Raw genomic sequence first — 26094 nt, forward strand, 5'->3', positions numbered from 1 at the left:
ATTTGAAGTGAAAATTTACTTCAATGTTTAGATTTCAGTTAGTTCCAGCAAAAATATGAATTTCCTGCTAATTTTCGATACATACATTATAACAAAAAAAGTACAGGAAATTGTAAATAAAACGCAAAATATTTAATTATTCATTAATATTTTTTTTTCGCTTTCAAAGTAATCCCCACCAGATGTAATACATTTATGCCAACGATTTTACTAGACCTCGACTTTCCTCAAGCACTTTTTAGCATGGTCTTCAGCTGCTTCAGCGAATTTTGTTTAATCTCTTCGGTCGATTGAAAACAGAAGCRACAATGTCAGTTTAGGGAACAAGAAAGTATTACGCGGATCTAAATCTGTTGAATACGGTGGTTAACCGATAGTATTCATTCCAAATTTGTCTTAAAATTCGGTCACAATCGTGACTCGATGCGATGTTGCATTATCGTCGTGTAAAATCCATTCATTATTCCTTAAAAATTCCGTTTTCCGTTCGAAAAATGTTCTAACGTAAACGTCTTAATACGGCCAAGAAGAACTCTTTAGACACCGTGTGTCTCTCCGGAACAAATTCATGAATTCATGAAGCATCAAACCACAAACAAAACCAATAAGCATCACCTTGACTTTTGGGAGGCTTTGGCGTTGTTCTTTTTTTTTTTTTGGATCCCTTTTTCGCTGGATTTGATTGTTTGATTTGTTTCCATATCAAACTCATAAACCCATGGCTCATCATGCTCTCCATAAAATTTGGATCAGAATTATCAAGCTTCTTAAAGTCTARAATTGATATCTTTGGAGGATTTCAATGTTGGTTGTACTCGCCATCCCCCATAACTGCATTGCATATGTCCWTATTGGTTTAGGGATCGACTTGTAGAGTTGAACTTTATTGTCATGACTATGATTAGCTTACTTAAGAATATAAAAACCACTTTCAGGATCCTCAACAAGTTATTTTAGTTTCTTTGGTTTACCAAGTCTAACGCAATTGGCAGGTATCATTTGAGTATTTGATAATGTACGAAATTAGGATATGATTTCGATACCTGTAACCCCATGAATTCCTCCATTTACCGATTCCATGGAACTGGTTTTTCATATCAAGTCCATCCAGCAMAAATTGAACACAGGTTTTTATCCTTTCGGAAGGATTAAACACTGAAGAAGTCATTGAGATAGCTTATGCGTTATATATAGGAAAGACCTTTCTCAAGGCAATCGGGTATATATAACCGGACTGAGTTTAATTAGCTCAAGGATTGTCAAGTCGGCAACATTCCTCCAAATTACTTAAATAATTTTTATGTCGCTAAAACAACAACAACTGCCTTTATGAATGCAATTATCGGCGTAAAGAGTGTCGAATAAAATTCTTTTAAGAACATTATTAACAAAAAACACAAAAAGAAAATACAAAAAAATAACTGCCTTTATGAACCCAATTGCCCGCGTAAAGAATGTAAAAAAAAAAAAAACATTATTTTAATAAACACAAAAAAATCGTCTCTTAGTTCATATATGTACATAGGTTGCTTTTAAATTTCAGAGTTTGGCAACGCTGGTGTTGAGTTCTGGCAAGTCCCAACTTTATCGTAAAGTTTAACATTTCTGATGTTATATAGTACACGCTCTGAACGTTTTGATAAGCTTTCGCATATTGTGTTGTTTACAGTAACTTAAAATATTCATTTCGGGTAAAGAATTAAATTTAATCGCGAACATTATTTTGTTACTACTTTCGCTGTGGCTTGACTCAACAATACTACATCGATGAACTTAAAAGTTCAGCACTATTTTTGTTGTTTATAGTAACTTAAAATGTTCAAATAGGCAAAAATATGGAATTAAATTGCGAACACTTTCGAGCGATTATTTTGTACAAATTTCAATGGCTTATCTCAGCAACAGTACATCAACTTAGTTCAATTTTGGGTGAAGAAGTTCCATCGGAGACCAGTGTTTATCGATGGTATCGTTAATCCAATAAATGTGGTAGATCGAAATTCGTGAAGGTCATCCAAAATCAGTTCTTGTTCCGGCAGTGTCACCTATAATATTCCACATTTTCAATAGAGTTGAAAGGGGACTCGGATTTAATTCAAAACCTTTGCTTTAGACACTAAGTCAAAAATAAAATCAAACAATACGATCAAAACAAAAATGATGAAAACAATAGCGAAAAACCACAACGAAATTGTTCCTTTGCTTTTTGTGCCTGCAGCAGCTCAAAACGGAGTGAGTGGTGAAAGACAACCACAAAACCAACAGCAATTACAAGAGACTGTAAACGAAAGCAATAAAACTGAAAACTACAACAAGTTGTCCTGTCAAACAGCAGAAAACACAAAAAATTGAGGAAAAACATAAAGTYGTCTGCCAACAAAGCTGCTCGGTAATCTAATCGCAGTTGGCAAAGCAGCAACAGTTGACAAGCAGCAGTCGGTATGTGGCAGCAATAAYACGAACAATTGTTGGTTGTAAAATAACATTTTTGCTGCTGCCACTGYCAGCAAATAAGTCGCCACAACTTTGACGGACAAATTACATCTCTCTCTCTCCTCTAGCGCTCTCGCTATCTCTATTACCAAAGTATTAAAACCGTAGGTGCTCCCATTCACCACATTTTCAACACACGAGCAATAGTTCTCACACCCGTATCTTATTCAATATTTTTTCCTAAAAACGTTTACCGTGAGAAAGTAGCGTTTCATTTTTAATTCACAAAAATCGTATTTTACAAGCCGTCACCCTCAAAAAGTTCCGAAATTTTGATGTTTACTTGCTCAACGAGCGTTTTCCAGCATCAACTTAGCACCACACAAGGCAGACACTAAAAGTCAACAGCTGTTTTTGTTATTGCCATTTTCTTAACAATCGATTTACTCGCTAGCAATCGGATAAAACATTCGCAATTTTGAGTAATGGGGTCAACTGCGTTGCTAARTGCATGGTTTTGAAATTACTTTCAGGTTTTGTCAGCATGTTCATCCATTGTTGTTGTAATAAACAATTACAAATATATTGTTTGACTAATCCCTAGTTGCGCTACTAACATAAATGTTCACTTTRAGGCCTACTACTGGCAATAAAATTATCTATAATTTATTATAATATAAATACAAAGTGGTTTTGCCGTCTCTCTAGGATTATCTCTAATTTATGGTATTTAATTAAACCTTATTTCCGAGTTGCCGCTTTGCGATATTAAATAATTTTCCTCTGTATGCATATTTTTCAAGAGCATGTTATTCTTAAACCCTTACTGCTCCACAGAAATCTTGACATTGCCGCTATTTTCGCGACAGTTGTTTAGATCTTATTTTGTATGGGCGTAGACACCGCTTACGCGATTATAGTCAAATTTACAGCAGCTCGAGACGTTCTTCCTTTTCAATATATGGCGCCAGTTGTAGACACCAAGTGAAGCCAGGTCCTTCTTCATCTGATCTCTCCAACGGAGTGGAGGTCTTCCTCTTCCCCTGCTCCCCGTGCGAATATTGCGTCGAATACTTTCAGAGCTGGAGCGTTTTCATCCATTCGAAATACCTGACCTAGACACCGTGGCCCTTGTCTCTTGTTCGTTCCATCGAAATCGATATTCGTCATCCAACGCACAAAGGACCATCAATTTTTCGCAGAACCTTTCTCTCGAAAACTTGTAACGTCGACCCATCAGATGTTTTCATCGTCCATGACTCTATACCATATAGCAGGACGGGAATAATGAGTGACTTATAGAGTTTGATTTTTGTTCGTCGAGAGATGACTTTACCTCTCTATTGCCTTTTCAGTCCGAAGTASCACCTGGTGGCAAGAGTTATTCTGCGCTGGATTTCRAGACTGACGTTTTTGTTGGTGTTAAATCTAGTTCAAAGRTGGACGAAATTATCTACGACTTCGAAGTTATAACTGTCAACAGTGACGTGGGGGCCTAGTTGCGACGCGACGACTGTTTGTTTGATGACGAAAGATATTTTGTCTTACCCTCTTTCAATACCAGATCTATTTGTTTCGCTTCCTTATCTATTCTGAAGAACTAACGGTACGTCTGTTGAGGCCAATGATATAGGTGTCATCGGCGTACGCCAGCAGTTGTACATTCTTATAGAAGATTCTACTTGCTCGATTTAGTTCTGCAGCTCGAATTATTTTATCCAAGAGCAGATTGAAGTAGTCGTACGATAAGGAGTCGCCTTATCTKAAATCTCGTTTGGTATCGAACGACTCGGTGAGGTCCCTTCCAATCCTGATCTTATGGGATTGCTCAACGTCAATTAACACAATATTAATTTTGCGTGGATACGAAATTCAGACATCGCGACATAAAGCTTTCGTGCTGTCAAAAGTAGCTTTAAATTCGACGAAGAGGTGGTGTGTGTCGATCCTCTTTTCACGGTCTTTTCCAATTCTTAGCATATGGTGAATATCTGGTCAGTTGTTGATTTTCCAGGCCTAAAGCCACACTGACAGCTTTCACATAATACGCTCAATAGAACTAGAAAGAAAATCGCGTTCAGCACCTCCTGATGTTAAGCTTTTCAAAGTGTTCCCTGCTTTTCGGTGTTGATTTTTTTATCTGCAAATGACGCTCTCTTTTCTCTTCAAATTGAATCATTATGTTACTGATATTCAATCAAATTTAACCTGGACTGACAGTTGTCTATACATAATGTTCCTAGATCTATGTTATAACTCCTTAGTTTTGTCTTATCATACTTGGGCCATATCTGCTTCGCTATCTTCCAGTTTGTCATTGATTTCCATCTTAGCAATTTATACAAAGTGAGTATTAAGCTCTAGTTTGTCAAAAAAGTCTTGCGGTATTTTTATTGAATTCTCAATTGTTCATAAAATTTTTTTTGATGACTCATGCCCAGCTCTTGACCGATGCTGCGGCTGCTCCTATGCCGGTCTCTTTCGACCAATTCAACGATTTTATCGCAATTTTCGACGACAGGCCTTCCGGAGCGTGGCGCATCTTCGACCACCTCTACACCAGAACGAAAACGTTGAAACCATCGTTGTACGGTGGAAATGGAAACTGTATCGAGTCCATAAACTGCACAAATTTTATTGGCGCTATAACTCACGAACGACTTAAAAGAAACTACGAAATCAAACACGTGTTAGCGCGTGAAATGAGCTCTCCAAAAAGGTATAGCATGACCCGATGCGACGAATAAAACTAGAACTACGCGCTCTCAGCGCCAACTAGCAAAAATACCGCAAGACTTTTTTGACAAACTTTTTGTTTAACTAAGAACATAAGCATACACAAAGYATTCAATGAAAGGCGTGAAGTCTTCTAAAACTTACCTCATATCCCTCCATCTCTTTTAGGAACGATAACATCGAAAAAGTTACAGAAACATTGCTTGAAAATCGGTGATATCTGTCTCTTATACACATCTAGATGTGTATAAGAGACAGGGCATATATTGCATCGAATACTCACAGAGCTGGTGTGTTTTCATCCATGGAAGAGATAATGCTTCAAACCTGTCTCTTATACACATCTAGATGTGTATAAGAGACAGCTTTCCAACAGGTCTCCTCTTCCTTTACTTTTCCCGGCATATATTGCATCGAATACTCACAGAGCTGGTGTGTTTTCATCCATGGAAGAGCTAATCTTTCAATCTAGTTCTATKTTTTGGTCGTTATTGTTTTGCATATCGCGCTGGCAACTCTGAAAGTATATTTTTTSACTACTCCTAACATGAATGCTCCTTCATGGCACTGCCTGTGGCAACAGCGAAACTCGTGTAAAAGAATTTGGCGAAAGAGCGACATAAAGCATACGGCGAGTGGCACACAATGCAATGTCAATGCATTTTGCACACATGTGCAATGYGTATATACTTGCATACACATACATACTTATATACTATATACAACGGCATACATTTAGCAATTGCCATCGCCGCCGTCGGCTCACTACTACATACGAGAACATACGCATACAAGCACTGTATGTGTTCATACGGCTATGTTGTGTATATGTTTATGTGTGTGTGTGCCTTTGGCATTTTTCTGGTTGTTGGCAGCAGCAGCGGCAGCAACATGTTGGAATGTTGTCGCTGCCAGTTACATGGCATTTGCTTTTCTGCTACTCTTCTGYTGTCCGCTACAATACATACATATATTATCATTGTTTTTATTGTTGTTTTKCTGATTACTTTAGACATTTCTTATACATTCGCTTTACATTTAGTTTTCGTAATCTAATTTCCACGCTTCTAACTTTGCTTGTTTAACTATTTTCATTTTTTTAAATAAATCGTACGTTTCTCGAAAAAGTAGTAGGTGCTGGTTCTGAACGATCATTATTATTACTCAAAAATTAGAAAAACCTTTGACAATAGTTCTCTCAAGGAAATGTCGGGCGGGTTTTAGGAAACTTCAATATTTAATTATATTTTGGATTTGTAAAATAAAAATTATTAAGAATCTCAAGAATAACTCTCTGGCGTTAACTGGTAAATTACGTATAGAAATTACGTATAGAAATTTACCAGTTAACACCAGAGAGTTATTCTTGAGATTCTTAATAATTTTTATTTTGGTTTTAAAATTTCAAAAGGATTGGTGAATGAAGATAGCTAGTGGCGATCCAGCGACATTTAAGGCAGCTTACGCTCAAAAGACGATCCTTACTTCTATATGGCCTTTYTCACAAACCCATATATTCAAAGCTGGCAAAAAACCATATTGCCAATATAAAATTTTAACGTTTTCCACAATTTCTGAAGAGTTAGTTACTCTAGAACGGACCAAGACCGATAACTCKGCACTAAATATTTTTTAGAGATATTCTGATATTTGCCGTCATTGAACTGACTTCATATTGAATTTATATACAATGGTTGATCCAAGTAGARGTACTTTTTTCAAAAGCCTTTTKCTGACAGATCATGTGTGAGKCGYGYCAAGCTGTCATGTTATTTTTGTTCAGTATTTTTTGGCATTTCCTYATGGAAAGCCTTACGTTTGAAMAACGTTTACAAATCGTTCAACTTTATTACCAAAATTCACTTTCTGTAAGGAATGTGTTTCGCTCACTTCAATCAACTAATGGTAAACATAATCAGCCTATCGMGCGTACTATTCACAACACCATCACTAATCTTGAGACTCAGCATTCGTTGTTGTATAATATTCGAACGAATACACCACGTCCTGCACTCTGTGAAGAAAATATGGCAACCGTAGTTGAGAGTGTGCACGAAGAAAGTGGAGAGTGGATTCGGCGCCGTTCGTAGCAACTCGTACTGACGTATGGACTTGGCGCATTTTACGTCGAGATCTTAAATTGACAGCATACAAAATACATCATGTGCAAGAACTGAAGCCCTCGACTCAAGCGACATCGCCTCGCCCTATGGGCTCTTGAAAAGTTCCAAGAAAATGCAACTTTTCGAGCCAAATTTTGTTCAGTGATAAGGCCTATTTCTGGCTTAATGGGTATGTAAACAAGCAAAATTGCCGCATTTGGGACGAAGAGCAACCTGAAGAGATTTAAGAGCTGTTATTTCATCCAGAAAAAAACACACTTTGATGTGGTTTATGGGTTGGTGGAATCATCGGCCTGAGATTGAAGCTCATGGTCTCGGCGACATTTGGTTTCAAGCAGACGGCGCCACTTGCCACACATCGCATCAATCAATTGATGGAACACTTCGGTGAGCAGTAATTTCATATTTTGGACTTAAAGTCTAACATCAATTATGCTTCGATTCAGGCCCTGGAGTACAACACTATGCGTGTCCTTTGCCAGTAACCAGTCGAAAAACGTTGACCACTTAGTGTATTTTTTACGGGAGTGGAAAGAATTTATTCGATGGCAAATCTGGACTATACAGTAGCAGTTCATCGATGCACTGTTGTTGCATTCGCCATTTTGTTGCATTTTTTGGTCGGATGAATATTTTAAGTTACTGTAAACAACACCAATATCGCTCATTTAACAAAACTTTCTGAGTATGTATAACATCAAAAATATCAAACTTTACAATAGAGCTGTGCGTTGCCAGATTRGAACACTAGGATTAGCAAAACCCGAAATGTAGAAAGCAACCTACGTAATATTGATTTCGGGAGTTACTATTAATGAATCGCTGGATATTATTCGACYYCTACTGGCTAATATATTAATATTCTAAGRCAATATAGTTTTATTAGAGCAGTAAGCCGTAAGCCCTGGCAGCTARTGCTTCTTACTCCGTAAGATAATARCTGTATTATTATTTTTCATTTAATAAATAARTAAATAAATATTCGACCTATATGTCGCATGTTTGTAAGTCCTAAGTAAATGTTTTTACCATTATAACCACAYATCCCATTAACCCTCCAAATAATTCTAACGAAAGACAAGGTATTTGGCAAATCTTAAGTTTTTAAAAGTTGCTTTTTAAGTTTGACTGAAAATGGGTTCCACGGAGCTTCAATTTCAATTTGTAGAACAAAAAAAAAAAAAAATCACGACCAGGCACGTCTGGTGAATGCGTTTTTGGCTTTAACTTCGGTCACAATGTTGGCTAGATGCGATGGTGCATTATCATCATGTAAAAAACGTGAATTTTTCTTTCACAATTCCGGCCGATTTTGACGAATGTTCTTACGCAAACGGCTTAAAACGAGAGAACGCCTTGTTCTATATACGAAATGTATATATCTTAACTAATCATTTATTATATTTATTTCTACTTGCTGCCAATATTTTAATAATAATTTTACATTTTTTTTTTATTTTACTTTTTTTTTACAGTTCTTTCAATGCATTAAAATCGGGTATCAGCGCAAAGAAGTTTAAAATTGTCCTTAGAAAAATTARCAAAGCCTTTAGTGCTGTAAGAAAATTGTTAACGAAAGCCTTAAGATACGTGATTTCTATTATTTGTGCCCGCTGTGGCACCAAAAACAGCAAGAACCAACGAATATTTTTCCAACTGAATTTGAAATTATGCAGCATGTAAATCAAGGTGAGTGAAAATATTACAGCAACCTTATATAAGACTATGATACGCGCAAAAAAAGCACGTTTTAACCAAACTTTTATAAGCCAAATCTGCAAAAAATATATATATAAAATCCATCAGAAAAAAGCCTAAAATATTTCGTTTTGTTCTGTCTATTGAGCAAATTGTTGCGTTAATGTAATTTAATATTGTAAATATGGATGCAAACCTCACACTAAATGTTAATAAAAGCTTACTWAMTTTAAAACAAAATATTACAAAATCRCAAGCTGAKCGYTTTAGCATGGGTGTGGAACCGCATTCTGTAGACAAAATTAAAAACCAAAAACAACAATGCACTACGACTCTGCTGGCTTGCAGCGAGCGCACCCGCTGTGTTGTGAGAAAAATTAAATTGAAATTTGCACGTAAATAGTTGAGACATTAACTCATTTTAGCAAATGTTAACAAAATATATATAAAAAATTGTAATAAGAAAATAAAGGCGCATTGGCGTTGACAACGGCAGCTACGGGCACAACAATGGAACCAACCCAGAACACAGGCAGAACAGCAGGCGTTCAAACAGACATGCAGACGGTAACCGGCAGCCGACAGTCGGCAGCGGCAATGCAGCAGTTGATGTCATATTCATGACAATTTAATAACAATTTCGTGCCATTTCGTCATGCCACAACTAAGTGACAAATAGCAAGCAAAGATTCAAATGCCTGCAAAGTATTTGCAAATGCCTTGCAAAAACTTAAATTAAATACCACGCGACATACATATTTGCTAAGTGAGCTCATTGACAGTGAGAAATTTGTTTTTAATGGCGCTCGGTTTCGTTTTCACTAACTTTTTACTTTTTTAATTGAGAAAAATTGTAAAAAATTTGAACTTTTACGTTTGCGTTGAAGTCTCAGCTAATAACAAAAGACTTAAGCAACGAACTTTATGGCATTTCATTTCCAGGTCGAAATAACAAGTTTTAAAAATGTGGCCACATGTTTCGATTTTTATTGAATTACACATAATGTTAACATGTTATTTATATCGTTGCCACTTAATTTTACTAAATGTAAACATAAAAACAATTTTTAAAATTTAATTTTAAAATCTTTGCAAATTGATAATATTTTTTTTAACTGGCCAACGCTATAAATTATTTGAAAAAAAAAATTGGGATTGCCACCTGCCTGAAAATGATAAAAAATATTTAAAAAATTGAAAAATGAAACTATGCAAAGCACTGTAAATACATTTTTTATAAGTTTCAGTTGAAATATACATACATATATGGGACCAGTGTTGCCACCCTAACTAAATTTGGAAAATGTRTGAATATATGTATAATTGAAAACACACTAAGAAAAATAAACTTTCTAACTTAGTAAAGAATTTTTATCAATTACTTTTTATGTCGTTGCCACCTAATTTTCTAATTTTAAATAAACAAATAGTTTTTAGAAGTTGATTTTAAAATAGCCTTAACCAACTTTTGCAAACTATTAATATTTTTTAAACTTGTCAATATTACACATGCAAGCAAAAGTATTATTTTACGTCATAATTGTTTTGAAAAAATTATTGTGGTTGCCATCTGCCTGGATATAACAAAAAATATTCAAAAAGTTTAAGATCAAGCTATGCAGTTCAGTACAGGTACATTTTTTGTTAAGTTTCAGTTGAAATATGTATAGCACCAGTGCTGCCACCCTAACTAAATTTGAAAAATGTATGAATATTTAATTATCAATTAAAAACTAAAAATAATAAATTTTTTTCGCTAATAAAGAATTTTTAACAAATTTGGTTTTTGGCGCTGCCACCTAATTTTCTAATTTTAAATGAACATATGATTACCCAACTTTTGTTAACTGAAAAACTGTTTACAAAATTTTAAAATTTCCAAAATACAAATTTTTAAATAACCAAATTATATTAATAAAATATTTATTACTTCATTTTTCATTCAGCATTACAAATCCGCGCTTCCATATACCAAAACTATGCTCAATGCACAAACAGTAGCCAATATCGTTCTAATTACAGTTGTTAATTAATTTTCCTCCCTTTTTTGTTAAAAATCGTGCATAATTATTACAGGTTTATTGGTGTTTTTGTAATTATTATTGTTATTAGTTGTTGTTAATATATCCACAAGTATGTAAATCGTGTAGTAAAATCTACTGATGGCGASAGCGCCTGCGCCAGCGATGACGMCAGCGACGACATATTCGTCGACTGTGGGCGGGCGCCACTCGTCCGGTGGCACACGAACAAAACGACAAAGCTGATTCCAATCGACCGATATACCCACATACGTCTTGAAATTTCAACACACCGTCATGCAGACAAACTCACATTTTTGCTTAATTAAAGCAATCGTGAAAATATTATTACTTGAAATATGAAAAAAAGGTGGCAACAACTTGTCAACGCGCTGATGTTAAACACAATACGGCTGCTAAGCTAATTGGCAATGACAATGCGCGGGAATTCAACTGTGATTTCATTTATGAAAATTGTTTTTTTTTTTTTTAATTTTGATAAAAATGTTTTTTTTTTTAATTTCAACCTTTTTTTTATAAATTTTTTTTGTTTTTATTTTTTATAATATATATGTATATATATTTTTGATTTATTTTCACATTTCAATACCAATTTTTAATTTTTTGTACGCCATAATAACGGCACATTGCGCCACTCACCCTTTTGACTCAACTCTCACTCTTGCTTGGCCCGCCACCGTTTTAGCGCGATCTCACCTCAGCCCGACACAATAAAATTCCATTTCCAAGCACCTACATACAGGCATACATACAAATGTAAATATATTTCTGCTGTACATTTTTATTACTTGACTTATGACTTTCAGACTTTACGATTCCGCCTTTATGTTGTGTGTTGATTTGTTGTGTGTTTATATTTCATTGTCGTGCGGCAGTCGAACTGAGGTGTCTTATTGTTACATTGTCTTGCTGTTGTTGGTCCATACCGACCGTAATGTGTGGGCTCAGCAGTGAAATATGTACGAATATCTGATATATGTATGTACGTCTGTAAATCTACATCTTGTACAATAAATATTAAATTTTAGACAAATTAGAAGCCAAGTTGAACTGTAACGCGCTTCTCAAAGCCCTTACATATGTTGTTTCTTAACAATAACTCAACTGGAGATCAATAGCGTTGTTAACAGGGAGAGAGTTTTATTTTACAGTCTCTCAAGTTGAGAAATTGTTGCTTTGATTTGAAATCAAGTTTGTTTAAATAAGGTTAGAGAAATTATGTAGGGTGATATTTGAGGAATGGTCTAAACTTTTATAGTTTTGTATAGCTTTCTCTCAAGGATTGTAGAAAATGAACATTAGGGTGGGTAAAAAAGATGTATATTTTTTGCTTGCTTGGTACTTTGAGAAATAGGTGGAAGTCTTCCACTTMMTCTGCTTCGTCGTACTCATTCAACTCATTGTTTCATCGACTACGGTACTATGGTTCTTTCACAGGTCGGTGGTACAGACACCTCAAGCTCAAGAGATAACTGTCTATCCATTTCTTTGGTCAGGTTAGGTCCAAACGGTCCCCAGGTCTGGATAGCGGAGAGCGGAGCGGAGGGTTGTGAAAGAGCTTGAAAATGTATGTAGTACGTAGTATTGAGGAKACATCGTTTTATGTTYAGAATGTTGTTAGGGAGAACGTCAACAATTATGTCCTTGGTGTATTTGTTGACTCCTTGGGGGCATTTGACTATCTAAGCTGAGATCGAGTGGTGAAATGACAGGAGCAGCTTGGCTGTCCAAAAATTAGTCTTTGCCCGAAACATTTTTCGGACAGAAAGGCCTCTATAGTCGGCGTGATTGGGAGAGTGGAGATCATCGGAGTGATTCGTAGCTGCCCGCAGAGTTCCATCTGTGGTCCATATATTTGGAATCTTGGGCAGCTGGAGCAAAACTGCAAGTGTTGTGTGTAAACGCACGACTTTCTTCTTCTGATCGAAAGATGCTCGCGGTCTGCGTCAGAGCGCGATGTAGAATAGGAATTGTAAATACTTGAGATTTCGGTGTGGTGGTGGACAAAGCGATGGAAAAATCGATTACAATGCTGCTTAAGGGAAAAATTGCCGCCGTTTCGTTCATATATTGTCTAGGTGCACGTTCTCAGCGTCAGGTGTGTAACGAAAGTTAAATTATGATCTTCACTGAGTGACTTGTGGAACTCAAGTACTTTAATTCGTATTAAAATAGACTATAAGAAAAACCTTTGCAACATATTTTTCGTCGATCCTGTAGCCATGATTTCACTGGAAACATAAAAGTCCCAGCAAACTCATTGCACCGATTTTTTTCCATGATAAAAGTCGTGAAACGAGCTTATCGCATCAGAAACAAACAGCAYGACATATGGAGATCAAATTTCACAYGAACMACCAATTTTTGAATTTATTTTCTCTTAATAACATTACTTGTATGAGATTTCCTACAGGGTATGCTGCAGCTTACATACTCAACTGGAAATTAAACACTTTGTGCTTTATGCCGACTTTCACGGACTTCTTCTAATTAAACTAATTTTCTTAAATAATATTATTTCAATATACARAATTATTTTTACGCACCCATCTCCAGTGGTCTTTTTACAATCACATTACAATTTCATATACAAATCCTTGCTTTACATGAAGCTTAAARACCACATTTCTGTACATATTCTTATAAGTGTGTCTTGAAGTATCTATATAGATACAAAAGCAACTGTAGACCTACATATGTACCAYCAGTGACATCACTTAACAAGCACTTCAGACACGGCTCGTATATAGCACTCCCTCCTTTACTTTAAGCTATTCATCAAATTCATAAGTGCTTATGAACAAACATATGTTTTGCATGTTGAAACGKAAACGTTTTAAATCAACAAAATCACATCAATAATACACACAAACAAAAAATACAGGCTGAAGTACTTTTGCACATATGTTTTCATGTTGTCAATATTTCGCATGCCTGTCAGATTATGTAAAGGTCAGATAGTGTGACTAATAGCGTTGATCTTTTCGGGTGGGAATATACATAAATGTGGTGTATACATACGTATATACATACATACATATATATACGTATACAAAAAGTTTGAGGCATTTTGCAAGAAAATTTTCTAATCTTATAAGACTGTATTATGGGCAGAGTCTATAATAATTCTTATGCATTCTCGTCTCTTTAAGATTCCTTTTGATAAAGAACGACTCAAGCTTCACGTGCTCCTATTAGCCCTTTCAGCTTCACCCAAGCTACTGCGTTCACGGTTTTCGGTGCTCATTTCTCCACGTCCAAACTTAGCATACCTATCCTTGATAGTTGATTTTCCTAGGGCTTATCATAAGTAAATTTTTTGCTTCAATTGAACTTTTTCCTATTCAAGAAGCAATATATTATCAATAACCCATTTTTCTTTTTTCAAAATGACAAAACTTGCTTCTCTTAAAATGCATAAAATCTTTGAGGCCAAAAAAGATAATACGGGCATATTGTTATTGCTARCTGAAATCAGTTCGGGTTATACGTAATAATTTTGGTATACATACTATATTGCAAACCATTAAATCTACAAGATTTCTGCTCAAATTAAATAAACTTTATCAACCACCTTAATGATGCGCAGACCGGTTTTCATATTTTCACCTTCTTATTTGAATGGAAATTTCCAAGCACAAAATTAAATTGATAAATTAACAAACATGCCGTTATTATTAATTAATAAAGCACTTCCAGTGAAGTATTTATTRGTAAAACGTGCGTTTGCCCCTTTCACTCACAATTTAAGTGGAGTACAAATTTAACGCTACACAGAAAAGTCAGAAATCTCTCAACAGCGCCCRGAAGGCATAAATTCCTACACAGTCGCCCAGCAGTGTTTCAACAAAAGTAGAACAAAAGTTAGGCAAACAAAAGAGGAATAAAAAAAATTTAACTCAAATTGATTACACAACGCACCTCGAAACGCCTTCCACGAGTGCGAAGGCACACACGCACGCGCAYATTTTCATAAGTCATATATATGTATATAGACACATGTATATGTTGTATGTAATGTATATGTATATATGTCATGTATATGTGTGTATGTATGTATGTATGCAGATATATTGTGAAAATGATAAATAAATCCGCACTTTATCTTTATAATTCCAGACTTCAATCAGTCAAAGCGCGGCGCGATGTTGTGTTTGGTGCCGAAAATCCTCAACATACTGTTTGCCTATAAGTACATATGTATGTGTGTACTCGTTTTTGACAGAAATGCCATTTATGGTGCGTGCAGAGTTATACAATTAGAAGCATATCTCCATACATAAATGTATATATCGGTGTGTGCACACATACACAGTAGGATGATGTGTTGCCTGGCATTTTCGAACCCGCTGATCAGTTGGTTATTGTTTTTTATACACTTAAGTATGCCACGAAGCTTGTACAAATCAAAAACAAAAAATATATATATATATAAAGTACATATAGTCACCTAAAATGCAAAATAACGTAACATCACTTTTCATAAGTTTACAGTTAAAGGAAAAACGATACAATAGATGCYACTCATATTAACACAAAATTTGAGTTTTGGCCATAAAATGATTATGTATTGGTTATATGTTGGTTATATATTGGTTATATGTTGGTTATATGTTGGTTATATATTGGTTATATATTGGTTAYATATTGGTTATATTTGACAGCGGAAGCTGAAAATTTTATGTCACATATATTTATAAATGCCCTTTTATACTCAAGGAGCTGCTCATTTGTCGGAATGAGCGATATCAAACCACTATAGGGTATAACTGCCATACAAACTGTTTGATCAAAATTAAGTTCTTGTATGAAAAACTTTTTTTTGTTTGACAAGCTACATATGTACACGAAATTTTGYACGAAGTATTGTGTCAGAAAAATCTACAATTTTCTTATATATTGTGCAGCTCGGCTTACTATAGCATATAGCTGCCATACAAATTGACCGATCAAAATCACCTTTTATGACCTTTTCAACAAGAATAAATGCACTTGTGCAGGATATTATTTTAGTTAAGGTTTTTTCTAGTTTCTTTTGACTTCTTCTTATATTTTTATTTTGGTTTCTGCTATTTCAATTTCGGTGCGCATGCGTAGTTGCTGCTTGCACCTTGCCCRACACATATAGAGATTACTTGAAGACATTATAAATACTATGCCAACCAAAGTGAAGAAGAAGCAGTAAATAAAGATGAAGAAGAATTTCAAAAAATAACAAAATAGCAAACTCTCGAATCTTAAGCACTTGACCAGTGGTTTGATTGTTAGTTCRAAATCATAAATCATTATATTTTCCAACGCTTGCCAGTAAGGCTCGAATGTGCCATAGATATGTATGTAAATGTGTATTTCATGTGTTCATATGTTATATACATATCATGCATGATTTCTAGTTTAAATTTCTTAGATCCATCAACGCTTGTTATGCTATGTTATACATAGCAGTATTTGTTTACTTTTTTCAGCCAAGCTGTACTAAATACTTATACATTTTCCATTTTTTGTTATTWATCAATATTTAATGTTTCTGCAAAAAACTATTTGTTAAATAAATATTTTGTTTCAACCAGTATTTTTTTCATTTTTCCTTTACGCTTGTCTTCATATTATTCTTTTGCTGCCACTCATATACAGCTTTTAACTAGTTTGGCTGCGAGACCTTCGGCACAAAGTRGAAAAYTYGYAAATATTTTATGMAMAAAAAATAATTTATATTTCTTTAYTGACAACWAGCCGCAAGATCACACTTAACTTTATCTAACGTAGGTAATATTTACTGCTTCAAAAAACGAAAATAAAATTAAAAAGKTTTACTTCAAATAATTATTTCGATAATTAATCCTCTAAACTTCATCCTCACTCCTATTTCATGTACTCAACAATATCGTGCCACATATCATCGAGTGGGTTTTCACTTTAATTTTATTACATTTGCATWCCAGCAGCAGACAAGCTATGCAGCTGCTTGACATGCCTGTCCGTCTTATCACCGCATGGCATGTAAATTGAACAAGCAATGAGGAATGCATTCAAAGCGCAAACCCAAAAATCTGCAATGTGCGGAAAAAATAGCAAACAGAACTTCGCAAAGCACATCTCAATGCCGCTTTTGGTGGTGACTAACTGTTGACCTAGTGACCATTCGTTGGCTTGATTGGCTGTTACATTTTTGTGGTGACTTTGAGTTTGCTGACATTTTGTGCAGTAATTTCGACTTGACTCGTTTTAGTAATTTGAGTCCTTACATTACAAATTTGAAAGCTTTTTTATTGCTTCGCACTTTTTAGTTTTTTTTTCGGGTTTTGTGCGCATTCCTTTCTACCTGGTTACGGCTGGTTAATGGGAAACGCAAGCAGTGGCGATCTGCAAGAATTACTTTAGTCCCAAAGCAATATAAAACATAGCTGATAGCGGCAATTAACTGGTTAACTTTTTGTACGTTTTTTTTTTTTTTTTTTTTTTTTTTGGAATTCTATTCGTCTTTATCACTGATCGATGTTTTGGTTTGAGGCGCTTAATTTTAATGGCTGCTGAGCCGTTAGCCTGGAATATGTGACAAAAATAAGACTTTTCTTTCTTTTGTCTGATGCTTATCTCTCTTAAAACTTTACCGAAGTTCTGTTTCTTCTTCTTTACTGGTGGARTCACCGCTTAAGCGGTTATGGTTATAGCCGCGTTTACAACGTGTGATGTGAGAGCCAAGTAAGACGATTGTTTTTTTTTTTTTTTGTTGACAGGAGATTTTTTCGCTCAATAGCGAGTCGCCTTGTTTGAAATCTCATTTGGAATCGAAGGGCTCGGATAGGTCCTTCCCGTTTCTGACGGAGCTTTTGATATTGCTCAACGTCAGTTGCGTGAATACCAAATTTAGACATAGTGTTAGACGTCTTTAAATCGACGCTGAGGTGTTATGGGCTGATCTAGCTTTCTGGACAGTTGTTGATTTTGTAGTCCTAAAACCACACCGATAAGGTCCAATTAATTCGTTGAGGATGGGCTTTAATCTTCCACACAATACATACAAAAAAATATTCGACCTTATTCTACAAAGAAGCTGACATATGCTGACAAGAACTGATAAGGAGTTCTTCGCCGTCGTATTTGAATAGTTCGATCGGCCCCTCCGATTTATTCAAACTTCTTCATGGACGGGCAATGGAACGTAAGCTCCATCGTCATTGATTGCGGAATCTGGTTCAGCATATACTGATGCTATGCTTATGTAACAGTACTAACAGACCGTCTAATTGGTAGATATGTCAGCAGACTAGGGTCACCATTTAACGACTGCTGTAGAAGCTGTCAAGAGTTAGARGAGGAAAAGGCCATTAAACATCTGCTAAGCGACTGTAAGGCTCTACTATATAGGAAGAGAATCGCTACTATCGATCGAGGTTTTCTAGGCGACGTCTCGGGGCCTGCTCTTTCAAAACTTTTGGTATTACTGAAATTCATCGAAAGAAGGAAGTCATTTTAATTCCGTTATACATATCTGAAACTAATGTCGATTCTAACTGTTACATTTTACAATTCCTTTCCGGTTGAAATACTTTTATTCACATCAAAAATTTCCTACGGTGCTCTTCCGTTTTACACATGTCTGCGTATGGTTTCTTRCTATGAAGATACCGTTGCGATTAGTGGCATTAATTTTCATAAGATTCAACAAGCTGCCAACACTCACACACCTTGGTTCATATTGATTTTGCGCTTTAAAGTAAATTTATTCAGGAATATTTATCATTTATGTCTGTCTGAGCATACCTACATACATTTCATCAACATCATAATGCTACAGTCATTCATAATAGTTTTCATATGTGTATAAGYATATCGAGTGTAAGTGTATATTTAAGCTTATAAATATACTAGGTATGCCACAGAAGCTGTGAAGTTGATATTTTCTCGGCTGAGTAGTTCTTGGCATCTAATGTTGCTTTACGTAGATGGACTGCAATTGAGTGAGAGCAAAAGGTGAAGTGATATATAAATATATACAAACCTAGAATATTCATACTATCTTATATAAATGTGCATTAGAACTCTTACGAGCATAACTGCTTAACATTTGAGTCTGTATGCATGTATGTGTATATTTATGTGAAGTTTGCTTTACCTGCAGATATGCGCTTCGAAACCCAAGCTCACCATTTAAAGCGAATGTAACCCAATCCCGACGCATAACTGGCGTACACTCTCTCACAATAACAACAACATTAATTGGGTACTCAAATTCAGCTAAGCTTGGCTGAAAATTTTMTTTTAAACCACTTGACTCAAACTCACTCTTAATTTTGATAGAATTTTTGACCGAACTCACTTTTTTCAGCTGTATGTTTATGTCTTTATTTTCCAAATACTTTCTAATATTCAATTATTTCCATGGACATCAAAACAATTCCACTGTTGCGCGCTTAAATGAACCCAAACACGCCATTAGTTCAATACATTGCCACAAGTTATGCCACACATGCCACACGCAACTGTTTGCTGACACATTTTGCTGTCTTACTGCTCAGCTGTCAGTTCTTGTCGCGCTTTTGTTACACTTTTTAAGTTTTCTTTTCCTTTATTTGTTATTGTTGTTGCCTTAACCTTAACACTTAGTAGCACCGCTAAAATATTTTTTAAACTTTTTCTCGATCAATCGTCAAGAGACATTTTTAGAGMGATGGACAAATTGTGTGGGAACAAACGTAAACAATTTTTTTACAGTAAAATTTTCATACAATATTGTATGTACTATGCTGCAACCACCAAAGCCTATAGTTATCTTTATCTCAGGATAGGTCACATGCCGATTTTACAATGTCAGCTCGCCACAGCGTCCTTAGTTGCCGAACAATCCGAACAACAACTGATATTGTATGAGCTTTACGAAATTTGTTTCGATGTAATCTACGACCACAATGGAATTCACCATATAATCGATAAACCCTGGTCCTTTATGAAGCTTCATTGCCGAAAATTTAACCTTTTCTCCCAAGATTTTTTMGACTTCATAAGAAGTTGTGAATTTTAATTCGAACACTTTGGTCAAAAGTCTGATATTGGCTAAGTTGCTTCTACCCATGGGTCTCGATTCGAATTAGCTTTTACCTGAAGCATCGTCTTCCATGCGTACGACATAACCTAACCAGCCCATTCCATCATCCTCGGAACTCATTGTTCACGCGGATGGCTTCAAAAATCTTGCAGCTCCAAGTGCTTTCTTATCTCGGTTCGTCAACATCCATGTTTCTGTGACGTATAATAGCACTGGATTGATAAGAGACTTATATATGCCTTTTGTTCGTCAGTAGCAGGGTCTGCTTCTTAAAAGCAGATCGCAAAGTACCATCCGTTTTGGCAAAAAATATTMTATGCTTGATACTCAGACTAGTAGTCTTAGTAGAATATTCATAGTATTAAGACAAAATCATTAACTTTTTAAATTTGTAGCAGCCAACAGTGACGCAATTCCTATCACGCGAGGACTATTTGTGTGTGGTCACCAGGTGATGCCTTTAATTGCTATTCTGCAGATCAAAACCATATACTAAGTCTTTAATCATTTATAAAAGCAATCAATACAACTAACCACATTATCGAAAYCCAAAGAGAGCATTGGAAAGTTCAAAATGTTTCCCTACATTCGGTCCAAGATTATTTTTAACAACTGCTAAATATTTTGTGTCGATCCCTTTAAATGAGATATTACAAATATTTAAATATTATTAAATAAAGAATGCACCATTTCCATGTTCCCTACTTTTCTTAAGAAAAAAATTCATAAAGTTCAAATTAAATGGTGAGTGTATTTATATTCGAAAGAACATTCTTTGTCATTTATTTTTTGAAGATTATCTCTTTTAAATGTTGACCGCGGCTGCTTCTCAGATGGTCCATACATTGAGTCCAATTTTCGATGAATCGGTTAAGCATTTCGAATGGTAACTGGCGAATGACATGCGAGATGTATTGCTCCAAAGCCTGAATCGAAGTGGCATTGTCCTCATAGACTTTAGACTTTACATATGTTCACAGGGAAAAGTTTAACTGTGTGATATCACACGATCTTGGTAGTCAATCGACCAGCCCAAAACGTGAAATTATTTGCTTACTGAAGTTTTCTCTCAATAAATCCATTGATTGATGCGATGTGTGGGAAATGGCGCCGTCTGGTTTAAACCAATTGTCGCCGAGATCACGAGCTTCAATTTCAGCCACCAATAGTTGGTTAAGATGGCACGATAACGGTTGCCACGTTCTATATCAATATATCTTATCAATAAATATGGACTGATAACCGGCCCACAAACCACATCAAGCTGTTGTTTTTTCTGCATGAAATGGCAGCTCTTAAATCTCTTCGGATTGCTCTTCGTCCCAAATGTGGCAATTTTGCTTGTTTACATACCCAGAAATGGGCCTCATTGCTGAAGAAAAATTGACTCGAAAACGTCTGATCTTCTTGGAACTATTGAAAAGCCCACAGGGCGAAGCTATGCCGTTTGAGAAGATCAAGCGGTTTCAGTTCTTGCACAAGGTTTATTTTGTACGCTTATAATTAAAGATCTCTACATAAAATGTGCCAAATTGTTTCATACGTCAGTCCGAGTGGCCGCGAAAGGCGCCGAATCTATGATGGCTGTAATAAAAATTTAAAAAATTAAATTATTCTGCTTGTGGATTATTTTTATTTTGTCTTTTCAATTTTTTTACATCAAGTCGAGAATATGATATGGCATTTTATGGCATTTTCCACTTTTCACTTTATCCAGAACTTCCGGCGATAGGTCCTCACATATATTGTCTTTAAAAGCTGCAAGAGTCTGAGGCTTGTTCACATAAACCCGCGACTTCACACCCGCCGCACAAAAAGAAGTATGTAGCGGTCAAATCACGCGATCTTGCTGGCCAATGCAAATCGCCAAAACGGGAGATTATATCGGTTGTGTCGCGTGCAGTGTGTGCCGTTGCACCGTTCTGTTGGAATCACATATTTTCCAATCCCAATTCATCAAGTTGCGGCAAAAAGAACTCGTTGATAATTGCACTGTATCGCTCAGCACTCACAGTAACCGTTTGGCCTGCGACGTCTTCGAAAAAAGATGACCGATGACTTCTCCAGCGAAAACAGTACATCATATAGTGACTTTGAGCAGGTGTAATAGCTCTTCGTGCCTTACACGCGGATTTTCATTACCCCAGAAGCGTAAATTTTGTTTATTTACGTAGCCACTAAGATGGAAATGGGCCTCATTACTCATGATTATTTTTGATGAAAAATCATCTTCCTCTTGCTGGTATTTAAGGATGGCTTGAGCGTATGTTTGACGTGATTGGCGGTCAGCAGCTAACAGCTGATGCACCGTCTGGACTTTGAAATGAAACATCTTCAAATCTTGTACCAAAATTCACTGTATACATCGTCGACTGATACCGATTTGTGTGGCATGTCGTTTGGTCGATGTCGACGRCGCTTCCATGACATCCTCGGCAACAGCAGCAATAATCTCTGCATAACGGCYACTCCGGGGTCTGCCACGCCTGGCAGCATCTCGTGTTGTGTCAGTCACTTCGAGGCGAGCGGCTAAACGTCGCCGTGTTTCACCAGTACGCGTCGGACGKCCAGRAAATCTGCGACGAAATTCACRTTGTGCCAAAGTCACCGACYGATYATTGTTCAAATAAATAGTCACCAATAACCCGCGTACTGGCGCAGTGTTTATTACACAAATGTCAAAACAGAACTGAAATTAGAGGTCAATTGCAAAATTTATAGCATCTTATGATAGGAGGATTACTTTGGAGCATACATATGCGATCTAGTCCACTAGAACATGTGCTCTTCTCTTAGGCAAGATGTTGACTTTTTGGAACTGCCGATATCATATCACTGAAACAAATAAGTGCCATACAAACTGAATTATCAAAATCAAGTTCATATAAGGAAAACTTTTTTCCTTTGAGGAGATATTGTCACGAAATTTGGCATGGATTATGCGATGTGCGGGAAAAGACAGCGCTACAGTCTAAGAAAAAATAAATGAAACTTTCTAAAATTCCATTTAGACCTATTGTATAAGTAAATATGTGTTTAGTAATAGATAAAAAAAAATATTTAAAACAAACCTGTAAATGCATATTGCTGCCTACATACAACCCACACACACACACAAATAGGTCGCTCGTTAAAAAATAGTGTCAATTTTACACTCTGAGCAATCTTCCGTTTAGTATCAAAATCATTATTCGTCTTTGACAAAGCCCATTATGCGCACAACAATAGSAATGTTTTAACGCTAGCATGGCGCAGCATAGCTAAACTAAAGTGAGCGGCATGGCATTTGCATAAATCAAATATTTCAGTTATACCTAATTTGTGGACTTAAATCAAATGCTTAAACACATTTGAGGYGAGAAGATTGTAATCTTAATAAAATACGCGCAGTAACAGAAACAGTCGCATATGTACATACATGCTGTAGAGACATATGAGTATACATATGCAATAACAAGTGTGTGTTTAATTTATTACTTGTTTACTAAACACACATTAGAAATTTACTTAACATGGTGTCACGAAATTTCGTCCATTCAAATTTATGTAAATCTATCTAGCATCTATGTGCAGACAAATGTTTATGTATACGAGTATAAACAAGAAATTTAGAAGTTAGCTGTCCAAAATTTTCTGAAAGCAAAAACGAGTGATTTATGCCACATTATGTTGCATATTAATAAATAAATTTGTATGCATATAAGTAGTTATATACAAAWCTCACGCCATGAAAAATCACATATGTGCATACGCCCACATAAACAGGTGAGTTAAAAAACACAGAAAAAATGAAAGCCGTCAAAAGGATTGTTAATTTTTTCTCACTTTTTAACATGCGTTGGCGTTTGCTGGTTTTTGTATATTTTTTACTTTTTAATTTTTAACTACAGTTACTTTGTTCTACCTATTAGCGTTTTGTTCCATCAGCATTTGAWTAATGGGCCTGTCTGTTAGTCGTAGATCGCAATCAGCAACGGACATTYGCGAAGCCATTGAATGACTTTTACATAAGTAAGTCAATTTATGGTGTCAGTGCCTAAAATTCAGAAAACTGCGTAAACAAAAAGTGACATACGCAAAGCATGAGAAGAAACGTTATATTAACTATATATCAGGTATACAGGGTGCTTCGGTAAGATTAAATTAATGTAGCCATTTCAAAAACTAGGTTCGTACCGTCAATATACACAAGGTGTGTTCCAAAGAAAACAGGACTTTAAAAAAAAAAACAGAACAAATATTTTTTTCGACAAAATCAAYTTATTTTATTCAAATACAATATTCAATACAGCTTTTTTTCACGGTCCAAAAGCATGGCGAACGAGTTATTTAGCTCGTTGGCCGGTATGATCGCCAGTCTGCCAATGCAAGCCTTCTGAATGGCCTCCGAAAAAGAAGATGTCGCACGGTGCCATATCAGGTGAATACGGGGAGTGGTTAATGGTTAAAATGCGTCGATGGATTTTGAGCAATTTTTGGTCGTCAGTCAATTTGTGCGGAACAAATCGTGCACACACATTTCGTAAGCCCAAATACTSGGTCAAAATGCGATAAATCGATGTTTTGGAGATGTTCAATTCCGGTGTTCAGGGACTTTGTTTGGCCCACAGGTTGATCATCATTAAGACATAAATGACGATCACTTTCGATCTCTTTGAAAACGTTGAAACCACTCGTGCACTCTGCTACRGGATAGGCAATCATCGCCATAAACTTGYTTCATCAATTGAAACGTTACGGTAAAAGTTTTACCAATTTTAAAACAAAATTAAWTGTTGGCTTTTTGTTCGAAACTCATTTTCGCACCGCTAACACAAACATRCTGACACTTAAAATGCAATAACTTCACTTCCATTCAATGAAWTGTCACGAAATTCTYACTGGACAATCGATAAAGATAACAGATTCTAACGTATCAGTCGACATATAGGTGGCGCCACCAAGGGGCGCTAGATTCAAAAACTCCTATTTACTTTGGAAACCACCTTGTAGTGTTGGAAGGGTGATGAAATTCGCTATATTCTGAAATTTTTGTATAAAAAAACGAGTAATGGCAAGCAAGCCACCAATAAAATTTGTGAAGTTTACGGAAACGATGCTATATCAGTTCGTGTTGCACAACAATAATTCGCTCGCTTCCGTTCTGGAAATTTCGATGTGAAAGATGCACCACGCATTGGTCAATCTATCGTCGAAAAATTCGATGAAATTATGAAAAAACATCGCTAAGAAAATTAACATTCATCATMAAACGGTTTTAAACTATTTAAAAAAGGTTATGCTGAGTGTTTGGTAGGATAGGAAAGGAATCATCGATCCTCGTCGAACGATTGATTCTACATTTTATTATCAACAACTAATGTGATTGACGCAAGCAATCGAAAAAAAACGGCCAGAGCTGATCAACAGAAAATGCTTCTCCACGCTAGACCACACAAAACCAGCAAAGACTGAGAGAGCTTGGTGGGAAGTCCTGACCTTACACCGTCGGACTACAATTTGTTTCGGTCAATGCAGAACTCCCCTAATGGAGTATAGTTGGCTTCAAAAGAAGCCTGTGAAAATTACTTTTTTGACTACCGTAGATTTGTAGACAATTTGCTAATCGATTGTATAAAAGACGTCTTAAAGCCTCTGGGGATTTAATTTTACACTTAAAAAATAAGAAAAGTTTTGTTTTGACTATTCCAAATACCAACTCACAAGTTTCGGAGTCAATAGATTGAAACGTTTATATAAACCACCTCGTTTCATAATCTTGCTTGAACTCACCAAATTCTTGTTTATATATTTTGTTATGAAATTTAACTTTAGTCTTTTCAACACAAATTCGCTTTAACTGTCGAAAGGCAAACAAAAAGAATATAGTATCGAGCTATGGTTGTGTTYCAAGTAACTCAAACGACCTCGGCTTTTGTTTAAACATCTGAAACGAAGTTGGTATTATCATAATGTGATACAAAAGTTTGTTTAAAAACACACGCCTATATACATACGAGGTGTGTTCAAAAAGTAT

The 26094-nt window shown here is 35.8% G+C and overlaps 1 protein-coding gene across 4 annotated transcripts in view; it reads left to right on the forward strand.

Annotated features, from left to right (window-relative positions):
* LOC108975755 (F-box/LRR-repeat protein 7) overlaps nucleotides 1-26094 on the forward strand; it is a 47633-nt gene that overhangs the window by 3455 nt on the left and 18084 nt on the right. For all 4 annotated transcript variants that reach the window (XM_018944458.1, XM_018944456.1, XM_018944460.1 and 1 more), the window contains exon 2: nucleotides 8768-8981. The gene's annotated coding sequence lies outside the window, so the exon portion shown is untranslated. The remainder of the gene's footprint in view (nucleotides 1-8767; nucleotides 8982-26094) is intronic.

Source organism: Bactrocera latifrons, unplaced genomic scaffold (assembly GCF_001853355.1).
Source record: "Bactrocera latifrons isolate USDA-ARS-PBARC rearing strain unplaced genomic scaffold, ASM185335v1 scaffold_697, whole genome shotgun sequence".
NCBI classification, from domain to species: domain Eukaryota; kingdom Metazoa; phylum Arthropoda; class Insecta; order Diptera; family Tephritidae; genus Bactrocera; species Bactrocera latifrons.